Genomic DNA, 12,874 nt, shown 5'->3' on the forward strand with positions numbered 1-12,874 from the left:
CATGCACCATGATTATGGGCAAGTGAGAGACCGGACAATTAAATTGGGGAAAAAAAATAAGGATTTTTTTTTTCTTCTCTCCTAATCTGTATGTGCCTGGTGACAGGTAGCCTTTAAAGATTAAAATACCTGCTAACCCAGATGACGTGAAGGCATCCCACAACCCCTACTTAGTCTGTATCTGTTCAGAAGGGATTATTGAATGCTATCTCTTGATAGCTCGAGTAAACCTGCACCATCACTTTATACTGCATCTTGGATATGAAGAAAGTGCTCTTGTAAGTAATTGATTTTTAAATATGTATTATTTTGAAAACCCTTTATTTATTTATTTTATTTGTGGCCAATTATACGTGCAAAGCATTTCCCACTGAAATGTGAACTTTTCAGTGTGTCAATGACCAATGCACTTTAATTCTAAACACATAATATAGGGAGGAGCTACCCATCGTTGTGCTACCATGGCATATGACCAGGAAAAGAAAATTACGGTAAGTATTTTCCCTTTTCCTGGCCATATCCATGGCAGCACAACGATGGTAATACCCAAGCAATAACCAAGGGGGGAAGAAGAAATAAAGAAACCACAGACTCCAAAATATCATATGCAAAGTGTATTGGTACCACAAACCAAGTGGCAAACACCAAAACTTCAGGAATCAAGGGTTTCATACAGAAAGGACACTTTTAGCAAATTGGTCCGAATGACCGGCTCTGACATCCACTTGGTAATGTCTGATGTAAGTATTGGCAGAGGACCAAGTGGCATCTCTACAAATCGGTTCAGGAGAGACCTTGGCAGAGGAGGAAAGGGATCTTGTGGAATGAGCTTTGAGTCCATGCGGGACTGGAGCTTTCGAGGCCTGATAAGCTTGGATGACCTCCTATAGACTGTAAGCTCATTTGAGCAGGGTCCTCTTCAACCTATTATTCCTGTCAGTTTTCTTGTAATTGTCTTATTTATTGTTACATCCCCCCCCTCTCAAAATATTGTAAAGCGCTACGGAATCTGTTGGCGCTATATAAATGGCAATAATAATAATAATAATAATAATGGCTGAAACAGTCCATCTGCTAATGGTAGATTTAGGAGCCTGACTGCCCTTTCTACATCTGTTCTAAAGGACAAAGAGATGAAGCTGGGAGAACAATTTCCTCGTTAATATGAAAGGCGGTGGTGACAAAGGACGACCATGTCCTTATGGAAGACTGTGAAAGGCTCCTTGATTGACAGAGCATGAAGTTCCGAGACCCTTCTGCTTGAGGCCAAACACACCAGTAAGGCAGTTTTAATGGAGAGGAAATGGAAAGGCACTGACTTTAGAGCTTGGAGAACCAGAGGCAAGTCACAAGGTGGAGCGAACGGCTTAATCGGAGGTCTGATTTTTAGTACAGCTTTAAGAAACCTGGCCACGTCCTACTCAAAGGCCTATTTGTGGTTAGTTAAAGCAGACAAGGCAGATGCGTGAACCTTTAAGGTGTTGTAGCTCAGACCCTTCTCGAGGCCGGACTGAAGAAAGTCTAAGAAATTCCCTGTGGAAGGACACTGGAATGAGACATCCCTCGAGGAAGCCCAGGATTCTATAGTATGCGTTAGAAGTGGAACATTTCCTAGCCCTGAGCAGGGTGTCTACCACCGCATGAGAGAAGCCCTTATTCAACAGCCTTTCCCTTTCAACCTCCATGCCATCAGGTTGAGGGAGGACGGGTCTGGGTGGAGAACAGGATCTTGACACAGAAGGTCGGGGGCACTCACAAGACTCCAAAGTGGCTCTACACAAAGGCTCTGCAAGAGAGGAAACCAAGGTCTGCGTGACCAAAACGGGGCTATGAGGTATGAGGGAGACGCGAACTATCCTCATTCTCCTTAGAGAAATCAGGGGGAAAGGGAAAAATGCATACCCCTCTCGAAATCGCCAGTTGCTAGAAAGGGCGTCCCTGGCCATGGCTAGAGGATCAATGTCCTACGTGAAGAAACATTCCACCTTCCTGTTCTTTCGTGTCGCAAACAAGTCCATTTGATCTGCTGAGAAAATCCGCGATCTGATTCTGTTTCCCCGGGAGATGAATTGCTGTGAGGCCTGCCAGGTGTCATTGAGACCATGACATTAACTGATGTATAAACCCAAGCATCCTGCGGCTCCTGGTGCCACCCTGATGGTTTATGTAGGCTACCACCGCAGCATTGTCTGACCGAATCTTCACCCAACGGTGACGAATCAGCGGAGAGAAATATTTCAGGGCTTCGAGTACAGCAAAGAGTCCCAGGAGATTTGAAGGCAAGTTGCCCGCAGGTAACTTCCATTTCCTCCTGCGCGAAGTCGCGTTGACAATGGGCTCCCCAACCCCAAAGGCTGGCATCCGTCGTTATTACTATCCACAGAACGTCTCCCAGAGGGAAGCCCTTGGCTAAGGAGACACTGTTTAGCCACCAAACCAGGGAATTGTGAACTGGCAACGGAATCTTGATGGGCTGGAGTAGACTTTATTTTTTATTTTTTTTATTCTTTATTTATTAAGGTCAAACACCATATTTAACATAAACGATAATATATGCAAGCCAAAATGGACAGAATCATACACCAACATATATAGGAAGCCTATAAAATCCTTTGTCAGCCTCGTAGATAACGATTGCACGTTGGCCATGAAAGTCCATACAAAATTATGGCGTCCCACCCAATTTTAAGATTTACGTAAAACTAAGAAACATGAATGACTGTAGCACAGAGTTATTCTAACAAAAAATGTAAATGCACGGAGTTGTATAACTCACGTACCACTTGGTTACATCACCCATCCCCAGCCCTGCAGACGAGTTCGCCTATTAGGATGGTTTTACGAATCTCTAGGCGCTCGCAACTCACTACAATTAGGGTGAGGATGTTGCTGTTAAATTAGTAAAGAAGAATGAGAAGCCAGTCAGAGTGAAAAGAGACGATACGAAGAGAAAGTAGGAGTGACAGAGGAAAGCAGAAACGGAAAAGAGTAAAAGGACGGGACCAGGGGGGGAGGAGGGAGGGTAAATGGGAGGGGATGCTGCAGGGATGTACCCACCAATATGATATTTATTGTACGTGATCGAAGTTTTGCATAATTGCTTATGGCAACGAGTATTATGGCACCTACGAGGCCGGCTGTGTCCTGTAGGCCTCCCAGCGGGAGCCTTAAAGTCCCACTAAAGGAGATTAAATCGAGTAAGTTAGTCGGTTCCAGAAAATTGGCAGAGACAGGGGTATGGGGGTATGAGTCCATCCCCCCCCCCCCCCCTGTCTCCTAATCGCCCACTCCGCTATCGATCCATGGTGCCCAGACCTTGTCAAACTTCGCATTTGTGCCCCTGACCCTCGCCGTTAGCTTATCCATAAGGAATGAGTCTTTTAATCTTTTGTATCACAATATGAAGTGGGGGGGTTACATTTTGTAGCCACACTTGAGCTAGGGCCCTCCTAGCTGCCAAATTCACCTTATGTACCAACTTCTGTTCAGCTCTGGACCAGTCCTCCAGAGGCCTGGCCAGAAGGAACACCCATGGGTCCAGCTTTACCTCTCTACGGAAGATATCCCTCAGTGACTCCGCCACCTGTTTCCAGAATTTTTGAGCCTCTGGACATTCCCACCACATGTGTAAATAGGTTCCTTTGTGTCCACATCCTCTCCAGCACAAATCTGTAGACATTTTATGCATTCTACAAAGTTTCACCGGGGTGGCGTACCACCTGAACATGGTCTTATAAGCTTGTTCCTGCACAGAGACACAGATAGATGAAGTCGCCGCAGCCTCCCAGATCTCCTGCCAATCCACCCCCTCTAGTTCCTCACCAAGATCAGCTTCCCTTTGGGATATGTAAGTGAGCTCCCCCCATTCTGACGTGGACGTACTTAAATGTGCATAGATAGCTGTAATGAGACCTTTTGGGAATTGTTCTTTAAGGCACATGTTTTCGAAGAAAGTAGGTGGTGTCAACGCGCTAGTTTTAACCGCCGGAGTCTGGGCATAATCCCTTAGCTGAAGGTACCTAAAGAAATCAGAAGGGCGTAGATTAGCCCTGGTTTTTAAATCCTCAAATTGAAGAAGCGAGCCGCCTTCATATAGATGACATAAACGTTGGACACCCGTGCTTTCAATACCCTTAAAATCTCTTGCATCCAATCCCGGGGGGAAAGCCGTGTTTCTCAAATAGGGAGCTAACGGGGACAGTTGTGGGGACAACCCATACTTAATTGACGTGGCATCCCAAATGTTCAAGGAGTTTGCTATAGCTGGGCAATCAATGTGTGTTGGCGGTCTATGGTCCCGAGGGATCCACATGAAGAACTGGGGGATGTCAGGCCCCATGAGAGATGACTCTAAGTCTACCCACCTCCTCTCTTCCGGAGGAGAGTGCCAAAACGCTATTTGTGTTAGCTGGGCCGCCAGATAATAAAAATCTAGGCCTCCCCTCGGCTTTGCTCTGTATAGAATGTTGCGTGAAACTGTTTCCTGTTCTGCCAAATAAATTTTCCCATAGCCTGCTGGAGCGCGCCCAGGTCAGACTTAGTCAGCCTAACCGGGAGAGCCTGAAACAGGAACAAAATCCTGGGGAGAACGTTCATTTTTACCGAGTGTTTCTACCGATCCAAGAGATTGGCTTATCTTGCCATTTTTCCATATCTGAAATTAAAGTGCGGATCAAGGGAACGTAATTTTGCTGGTAAAGTTGGGTAGGATTCGCCGTCAGTCGAACACCCAGGTACTTTATATGGTCTCTTGCAATACATATTTTATGAGTCGTCCCTACGTGGGCTATATCTGATTCACACATACATATGGGGAGCGCGCTCGATTTGGGTAGGTTCGCCCTATATCTGGCCAGCTCACTATAAGCTTCTAACACAGTTGCCAGTGCTTCCATCAACTTAATCGGGTCCGTCAGGGTCAGCAATACGTCGTCAGCAAATCCTGATTCAACATATCGCTGTCCCCTGATCGAGATCCCCTGAATCTCCGGGGTGTGTCGCACCTTTTGCAAAAGGGGTTCCAACGATCAGGCGAAAAGCAGAGGCGACAAAGGACAACCCTGCCTGGTTCCATTCCCCAAGCTAAAGGGTATCGTTTTTGATCCTGCAATCCGGACCCGTGCCTGGACATCTGTGTACATCGCCTTAATCGCGTTACAAAAGTATCCGGGAGGCCAAAGTGTCTAAGAACCTCGAATAGATAGGGCCACTTAACTCTATCAAAGGCCTTTTCCGCATCGAGTGACAAGATCAATGTCGGGATCCCCTTAGCTGCCTGCCTCCATATGAGGTTGATGTTATGTCTAGTATTCTCGAACAATTGTCTGCCAGGTATAAATCCCACCTGGTCTGGATGTATTAAACGCGCTAATAGAGGGTTCAGTCGGCTTGCTAGAATCTTTGCCAAAATTTTAGTCACGATTTATTAACGAAATCGGACGAAAGTTTTCCGGAACCGAATCGTCTTTGCCCGGTTTCGGCAAAAGAACCACATCGGCTAGTGACATATCTCTGTCCGGCTTGCCCCCCTCCATGAGATCATTGAACAAAGTTTCCAAATGTGGTGTAGCTCTTCGCGGAGGACTTTATAATAGCTACCCTCAAAGCCGTCTGGGCCCGGAGCTTTATTGCCTTTCAATGTCGATATCACAGCGTCAATCTCGTCAGCCGTAATTCGTGTCCCGAGGGCAGCAGCATCTTCGCCCCTCAATGTCGGCAGAGACAGATGGAATAGAAAAGTCCTTGTGTTATCAGTTTCGCGCTGTTGGTCACTGTCGCCTCCCCTGGAATGATTGTATAATTTGGAGTAGTAATCCGTAAAAACCTTTGCTATTTCGGTAGGATCCGTACAATACTTACCCGCAACATCTTTAATTCTCGTAATGTGCGAATGTCCCTGTCTTGAAGAAGTGAAACACCTGAAGAGCATGCCTTTTTACTTTGTCTCCCGGTCACTTTGTGACTTGGAAGGAACTTGAAGGAGGGTGTTTGCAAAATTCTAGAAGATATCCCCTTCTGATGATGTCCAGAACCCAGATGTCGCTTACGGATCCCTCCCATGCCACACAGAATTGGAGCAAGCAAGCACCAACCTTGCCTGACAGGGAGATGAGCCCGTCACAGATTCCTGGGGTTCTTGGAGGGTGCGGAACCTCGGCACTTGCCACCTCTAGCACCATGTTGACTGCTCCTCCAGGATTGATTTATCCCATATTCCTTACCTGGTCTGTAGGATCTGCTATCACGAAACTGGTAATAGTCCCTTTTCGCACGAAAGGAACCTCTGGGCCTGTTGTCTTGAGGCAGAAAGGTATTTTTACCTTCGGCTGCTTGTTTAATACAATCATCCAGATTCTTGTCAAATAACAACATGTCGCCATGAAAAGGAAGTGAGCACAAGCTGCCTTTGGAGGAAGCATCAGCAGACCATGATCTGAGCCATAGCGCTCTCCTGGCTGAAACTGAGAGAGCCATATTTCTGGCTATGGACCTCACCAGATCCACTGCAGCCTCAGATGAGAAGTCAACAGCCAATTTCAAATCTTTTAGGCTGTCCAGTATTCTCCATCCTAACCTTAAGCGCCCTGGATACTGACATAGGGGCCACCGCTGGGTGCAGGCCAGTACCTGAAGCCACATATGCTTTGGAAAGACTAAGGTCCATCTTTCTGTAGATATGGTCTTTGAATGAACTCGCATCATCAACAGGTAAAGTGGTACGTTTGGCCAATCTAACCTTGACCGCATCTACCTTTGGAGTGGAATCCCATGTTTCAGCGTCCTCAAAAGGATACAGTCTGGAGAATTTACCTTTTACAGACTATTATTTCCTTTTTTGTCCAATATGGACCATTCCTCCTTGATTAGGTCTTTTATAGTCTCATGGACTAGAAAAGTCGCCCTCTTCCTCCTGAGGTCAGAGAAGTGGCGACTGGATGTGGAAGGCTCATCCTTAGAAGATTCCTTCAAACGGAGAGTCGTGTGGACCCTGGATATCAAATGGTCAATTTCAGCAGGTTCCAGGAAATCTGGAGCTGGAAGCACCTCATCCTCAGAAGAAGAAGAACCCAGATCTCTCAGGGATTCCATAGTCCTACACTCCACATCAGAGACATCTGGAGAACACTCCAAAGGTTCCAAACACCTTGGTCGCTTGCGGGACTTCCCAGCTTCCTGAATGCCCAGAGCGACTGCTTGTGAAATATACTGCATATTGTCAGATTGGATGGAGGACTGCCTTTGAGATGGGCCTGCAGCCACAGATAGGCAAGAAAAACAGAGACGTTTCCCTTCCAGGGCTTTGTTATCAAAGAATTCACATTGTGTCCTTTTGGGCGACTTCCCTTTGGACGACACTGAAGCTCTAGTCCCCTTAGAACTGCGGAAATAGGGACAGAACAGTGTATCCGATAAATACCAGATAAAACAAACCAGAAAAAACATGGCTTACCTATAAGACTTGGGTTGTGACCTTTTTGTGAGGTGGGGAAGAATCAGAATCAGAGGAATTTGAGACTTCCATATCCATCTGCAGAACCAAATTCAAGCAGGAAATAGGAGGAAGCAATGCAGCATTCGCCAGAACGATTCCCACGAGTGTGTGAACCAGGGGGCTGTTAAATAGGCGTCTGACGTCACAAACAGAGCACCTGTGAGAATCCGACAAACAAGCCATTCATGTGAACAAACGAACGTTTGCCAGAATTCATGCGAATGGTAAAAATTTCAGGCAACCGGCTAAAATTTCAGACGAATGGCTAAAAGCACGAACGGACACAAAACCAATACGCAAACCATAAACGAACGCCAGGTTAAAAACTAAAGAAACCACAGGGACTTATACCTTCAGAAGGATGGCAGAAAAGGCAGAGGGAAGTCGGAAACAGGCAGAAGTCCAGACTAGCAAGGCACACGTCCAGGTCCATATTCACCTGCCCACTGCTACCCCTAGGATCACTGCAGCATTAGGGAACCGGGCATCTCAGCTTGCTACCCCTTTGGTTACAGCAAGTACCAGACCCCTGGTCACTAAAGGGATACTCTCCAGGGGGTCACCTTTGCGAAGGGCCGTGTAACTGAAGACTTCCCAAGGGAGAGAGGCTGAACTCCCAAGAGGCCAGGGGAACAAATCCCCAGGTAAGCCATAAAAGAAAAATAATGGTTCCAAGGAAAAAAACACACGTCCTATAGGGATAGGACAGGAAAAAAAAGACTGAGGGAGGAGGGGATAGAAGGAGGTACTTATACATTTATTTTAATTAGTTTCTGTCTAATTAGGGATAGGGAGGAGCTACCCATCGTTGTGCTGCCATGGATATGGCCAGGAAATATATATTATTTTTTTTTCATTTTTTATTCATTCAGTAATCTTTTTTCCTACTTTTAAAGATAAAATCTTTATGAAATATTTATAATGACTTTGTTGGAACCAAGCCAAAAAATTTACTGGGACTACTTTGTCTCAGTATTTTTCCTACGCCTGACACTTCTAGACACTGGGTGGAGCTACCGCCATCTAGAAGTGTCAGTCTCCAGCCGTCTTTGCAAATGATTTAATGTAGCGAACACTTTGCCCTCTTGCCAGATTTAGTGGAGTGTTTCATTCAAATACATTCACACAAATACAATTGAACATCCTTGGATGAAAGTTCTGAAAGCTTGTTTCAACCGCAAATCCTTTAAAGGAAAACGTTTGTGTTAGGAATACAAAGATGTGTTTGTGCTAACCCTTCCATAGTACTTTTAGCTAATAAACATCCATGTTTGACAGTGTTGATAATGATAACAGAGTTTACATTTCACGTTTGTCTCTTTGCACCTACAACACTGATCTGTAATAGTTTTTGAAAATGTTACTTACAGTGGCACGGTCACCCTCCCGCTCCCCACTGAAAAACATTACTTTATAATGATCAAATCTTTTATCAAATTCTCATTTTAACTGTGTTTGGCTTTTCACTGAAATTTCCAACCCAGTCCAGAGATATACTGCGACAAAGTAGGGTCTCTGTAGATTTCCTATGCCTGACACTTTAAGACACTGGACAGAGCTAGCGCACTAGGAGTGTCAATCCCCCAGCCGTTATCCGTGCATGGAATTTGCTCTGTCGATGGAGGATCCCACGGTCTTGCAGGATCCTCGATAGATCTCAATGCTGTGCCAGGAGCTGAATAAGATGGCTCAGGTAAGTAGAACTTTCTTTTTCCTGTCCCTAAAACCCGGACCCCAGCGGCAATGTCACCGTCTGGGGACTTTGCAGAATTCGCAGAGACCCCTAACTGTGGCAGTGCCGCTTTAGCATAAAGGCAAAACCGATAAAATTAGTACTCTAGGAACAGCCAGATGCTTAGAAAAACTTCATAGCTTGACCTTCGGTAAATCAGAGTTTCAAAATAGTTTTTGCTCACTTGTGCCATTATAGAGTGAGCCGATACCATTTGCATATATACAAAATACATCCTTGATAAAGTGCAGTAGTATAAATAGTGTTGTGAATAAAGTGCTGCCAAATAGACTTGCCTCTCTCAATTCCACGTGCCAAACATATATCAAAGAAAGTGTTCTGTGTTTCGGGAGATCTTAGGGACACACCACCCAGATTATCCAAGAGACAAGTGGCCCCTCTGGGACAAATCAATTTAAGCACAATTTATTGTGTGCAATTTACTTGTGAGTGTCTGTCTGTCTGTTTTTCTTTTTTTTTTTCTTTTTTTTTGTTGAATATTACAGTAGTCATGTTTTGTATTGTTTTTTTTCCTCTTCCTTCCTTCTACCCCCCTTTCGCCCCCTCCTCCTCCCCCCTGCCTCTCCCTATATATGTGTTATCCCAGTGTTTTTTTTCCTTAAGGTAAATGCATTATGTTTGCACACTTAATCTTTAGTGTGTTGGCACTTGTCAGCAATTTGCACTTTATTTACATTTTGCGCTAGAGACACTACATATCTGATTGATCCCACCCACATCGACAGTCCATATCCCTAATGTCGGCATGGTTTTGATTTTGTTGCACTACATTTTACTTTTGGACTACCTTTTTAACTTGGAGAGCACCTGACTGAGACCCTGTGCTCCCTGCCTAGAGGGTATTGGCTTTGCCTCACTGACGAGGCCGAAAGATGGCCAAAGCTATCACCCAGGGCCGCTGTATCTTTAATGCTAGATGAAACTTGACAGCATTTCGCATCTGGACTGCCCATTCTGCAGATCATTCTGATATGCAAATTGTACAGGTTCTTTTTGTAATGGCACACATGGGCAACACCCCCCCCCCCCGCCTCCCCCTCCCCAACATTTTTGAGATATGAGCAGGGAAAAAAAATCGAAAGGCAATCTTTTGAGGTTTCTCTAGGCCGCTTTTGCCCATTCTTATATTTTTGTCTACATTGTACTCGAAGTGTTTCTTTAAATATGACTACTCAGTAAAGTTTTTTTGTTTTTTTTTAGATTATTAGCATTCTAGCCTGGGGAGGTATACATTCCCAAAAGGGACTGTGACTAAATTATTCATTCTGACAGATGGTTGACACAGCTAATGTAAGGCAGAGGAAATTCTGACTTTTAAGAATTGAATCTTTTTTTTTTTTTTTTCTCTTCCTGTTTTTGGTTTTATTTTTATATCTTGCAATGTACCCAGTGCCCGATGAAGCATGAACTTTTGTAGTGTTCTTTTGTGCAGCAGAAGGGGCCCTAGAGGACTCTTTATTAACCAAGTAATGCACCAATCTGGAATTTTGATTTACCGAGTATACAAGGTAACTAATTGTCATCATAATCCCCCTCTCCCCCACCCTCCCTTTTATTTACTGTAAGTATCTTTCTTCATTGAAATTCAGAATCTCTGCTGCAACTGCAACTCCCCATTCTCAGGTCATCTCCCACTCCTGCTATTCATGCAACCTTCTATCTCTTTCCGACTATCACTTCTCTTTTATTGTTCTGTGGCATTTTTCTGCATTAACCCCTTAAGGACCAAACTTCTGGGATAAAAGGGAATCATGACATGTTACACACGTCGTGTCCTTAAAGGGTTAAATTATGGTATTATACTTTTATATAGGAATTGGATGCGAAAGCACAGTTTTAATCTGGAAACTGCATGCATTCGGGCAAAAGAATTCCGACTGCATTTAGATTTAGCAAACCTGAATCTTGCCGAGGCAGTCATAATTTGGTAATTTTCTCTGTATTTTTTCCATCAGTACAAAATTTGCTGTTAATAACCCCTTATGTTACGCAGTTAAAATAATCCTATTCCTATTGACCCACATCGCTTCTCCCCTTTCTTTTCTTGTGCCTGTCAGGCCGCTAGTTCTGTGTAACAAACGCACAGCTGTCCACAACCTGTTGTGTTTCTAAAACCTATTAACAACTCCTGACATCTTCCCCTGACACTGCATTCATTGCTGCTCTCACGCTGTGGCCTCCACTTTAACCATACCCTTAGGCCAGGTGAGAAATAAGGTGGCGGTGTTGGGATCTTGCTCACCCCCCTTTGTCCCCCGCACCTATCAGTACCTACTTCTGCTCCCATCTCTCTCCTTCTCCTCTTTTGAACTTTACGGCATTTGCCTGTTCTCCTCGTCTCTCTCTGACTGGCAGTCATCGATCACCCTCTTGGACCAAACTCCCTGTTCCTTAACCACTCCGCCTCCTGGACATCTCACTTTATCTCTCTAAATATTCCGTCACTAATTTTTGGGAACTTGAGCATCCCCAATGATGACCCATCTGCCCATGCTGCCTCTAAATGTCTTTCACTCACAAGCTTCTTCAGTCTCTTTCAATTGAGACCTAGAATTTCCTACCTCTGCTCTATACCTGACTGCACCTGTAGCCTCTTTCCCATTTCAGATTTCCACATTCTTTCCTATTATCTCAATGTATCTGCTTAACCAACTTATCCTCCATCTCCACCTCCTAGACCTGCAAGCTCACGGGCTGTATAGCCAAGTACTCTGTATAAAAGCACTTCAGTGGCTAGATCTTTCCTCCAAGGGCAGGGCCCTCTACCTTTTGCATTGGTCTGTGTAAATTGCACTGCATTTTCCCCCCCTAATGTACAGCTCTGCATAACAGCTCGGTGCTTTATAAATGCCCGTTATAATAATCTCAACCCCCACATCCATAGAAATTTGCATGGAATAGGACTCTTAGCTGTATTTGTTTTGTCAAGTATTGATGCATTTTGCCTTTTTACGTGTATCATTTACACCAATGTACAGCGCTGTGGAATGCACTTTGAAAGCACTTCATATTGTTATACTTTTATTTATAGTATAAATATATTTTAAAGCTGTGCAGTAGAAACACCGATCTCGTATACCTTTAAACTATTATAAATTCCCTCTTGTATGAGTTGTGTAATTTTTTTTTTTTTTAAAGGTAACCTTTTAAAAGACACGTCAGGTATGACCTAACGTTTGTACGCATTTTTATTGGTATTAATATCTCTTCAAATATTGAGCACATGTAATAAAAAAATGTCAAACTCATTTAGCAGTTTCCAGTCCTAGATTTCCCATAGGCATCTTAAACACCAAGTAACACCTCTTTTGTCTAAGAGGGAATTATTTTTTCCCTTACAATGCAGATCCCTCCCCTACGCGTTTTCTATAAAAGACCTAGAAAGGAGTACGACATCTAATTGCCTACAACATCTGGCATGTAAATTCACTGCAGCAAGTTATGATCGTTGCTGTGTAGGTGGCAATGTTGAATAGCCCAAAAGGGCAACTAAGAATCTTTTTAATATTTTATCCCCACGTAAATGCAGATTGACACTTTGGTAACAATCGGTCAGGATCACGGTATGGTGGGTTAGCCTCTTACTAATGTCAGATAACCAAGAGGCAGAATGAAACATAACTAATTGT

General features: G+C 44.2%; 1 protein-coding gene across 4 annotated transcripts in view; it reads left to right on the top strand.

Annotated features, from left to right (window-relative positions):
- Window positions 1-12,874, top strand: part of STAMBPL1 (STAM binding protein like 1) — a 58,186-nt gene that overhangs the window by 14,528 nt on the left and 30,784 nt on the right. The window contains exon 1 of one of the 4 annotated variants that reach the window (XM_063434095.1): window positions 11,115-11,172. The exons of the other annotated variants lie outside the window; for them this stretch is intronic. The gene's annotated coding sequence lies outside the window, so the exon portion shown is untranslated. Of the gene's footprint in view, window positions 1-11,114; window positions 11,173-12,874 lie in introns of those variants that run through there. 4 annotated transcript variants of the gene reach the window in all.

Source organism: Pelobates fuscus, chromosome 10, assembly GCF_036172605.1.
Source record: "Pelobates fuscus isolate aPelFus1 chromosome 10, aPelFus1.pri, whole genome shotgun sequence".
NCBI classification, from domain to species: Eukaryota; Metazoa; Chordata; class Amphibia; order Anura; family Pelobatidae; genus Pelobates; species Pelobates fuscus.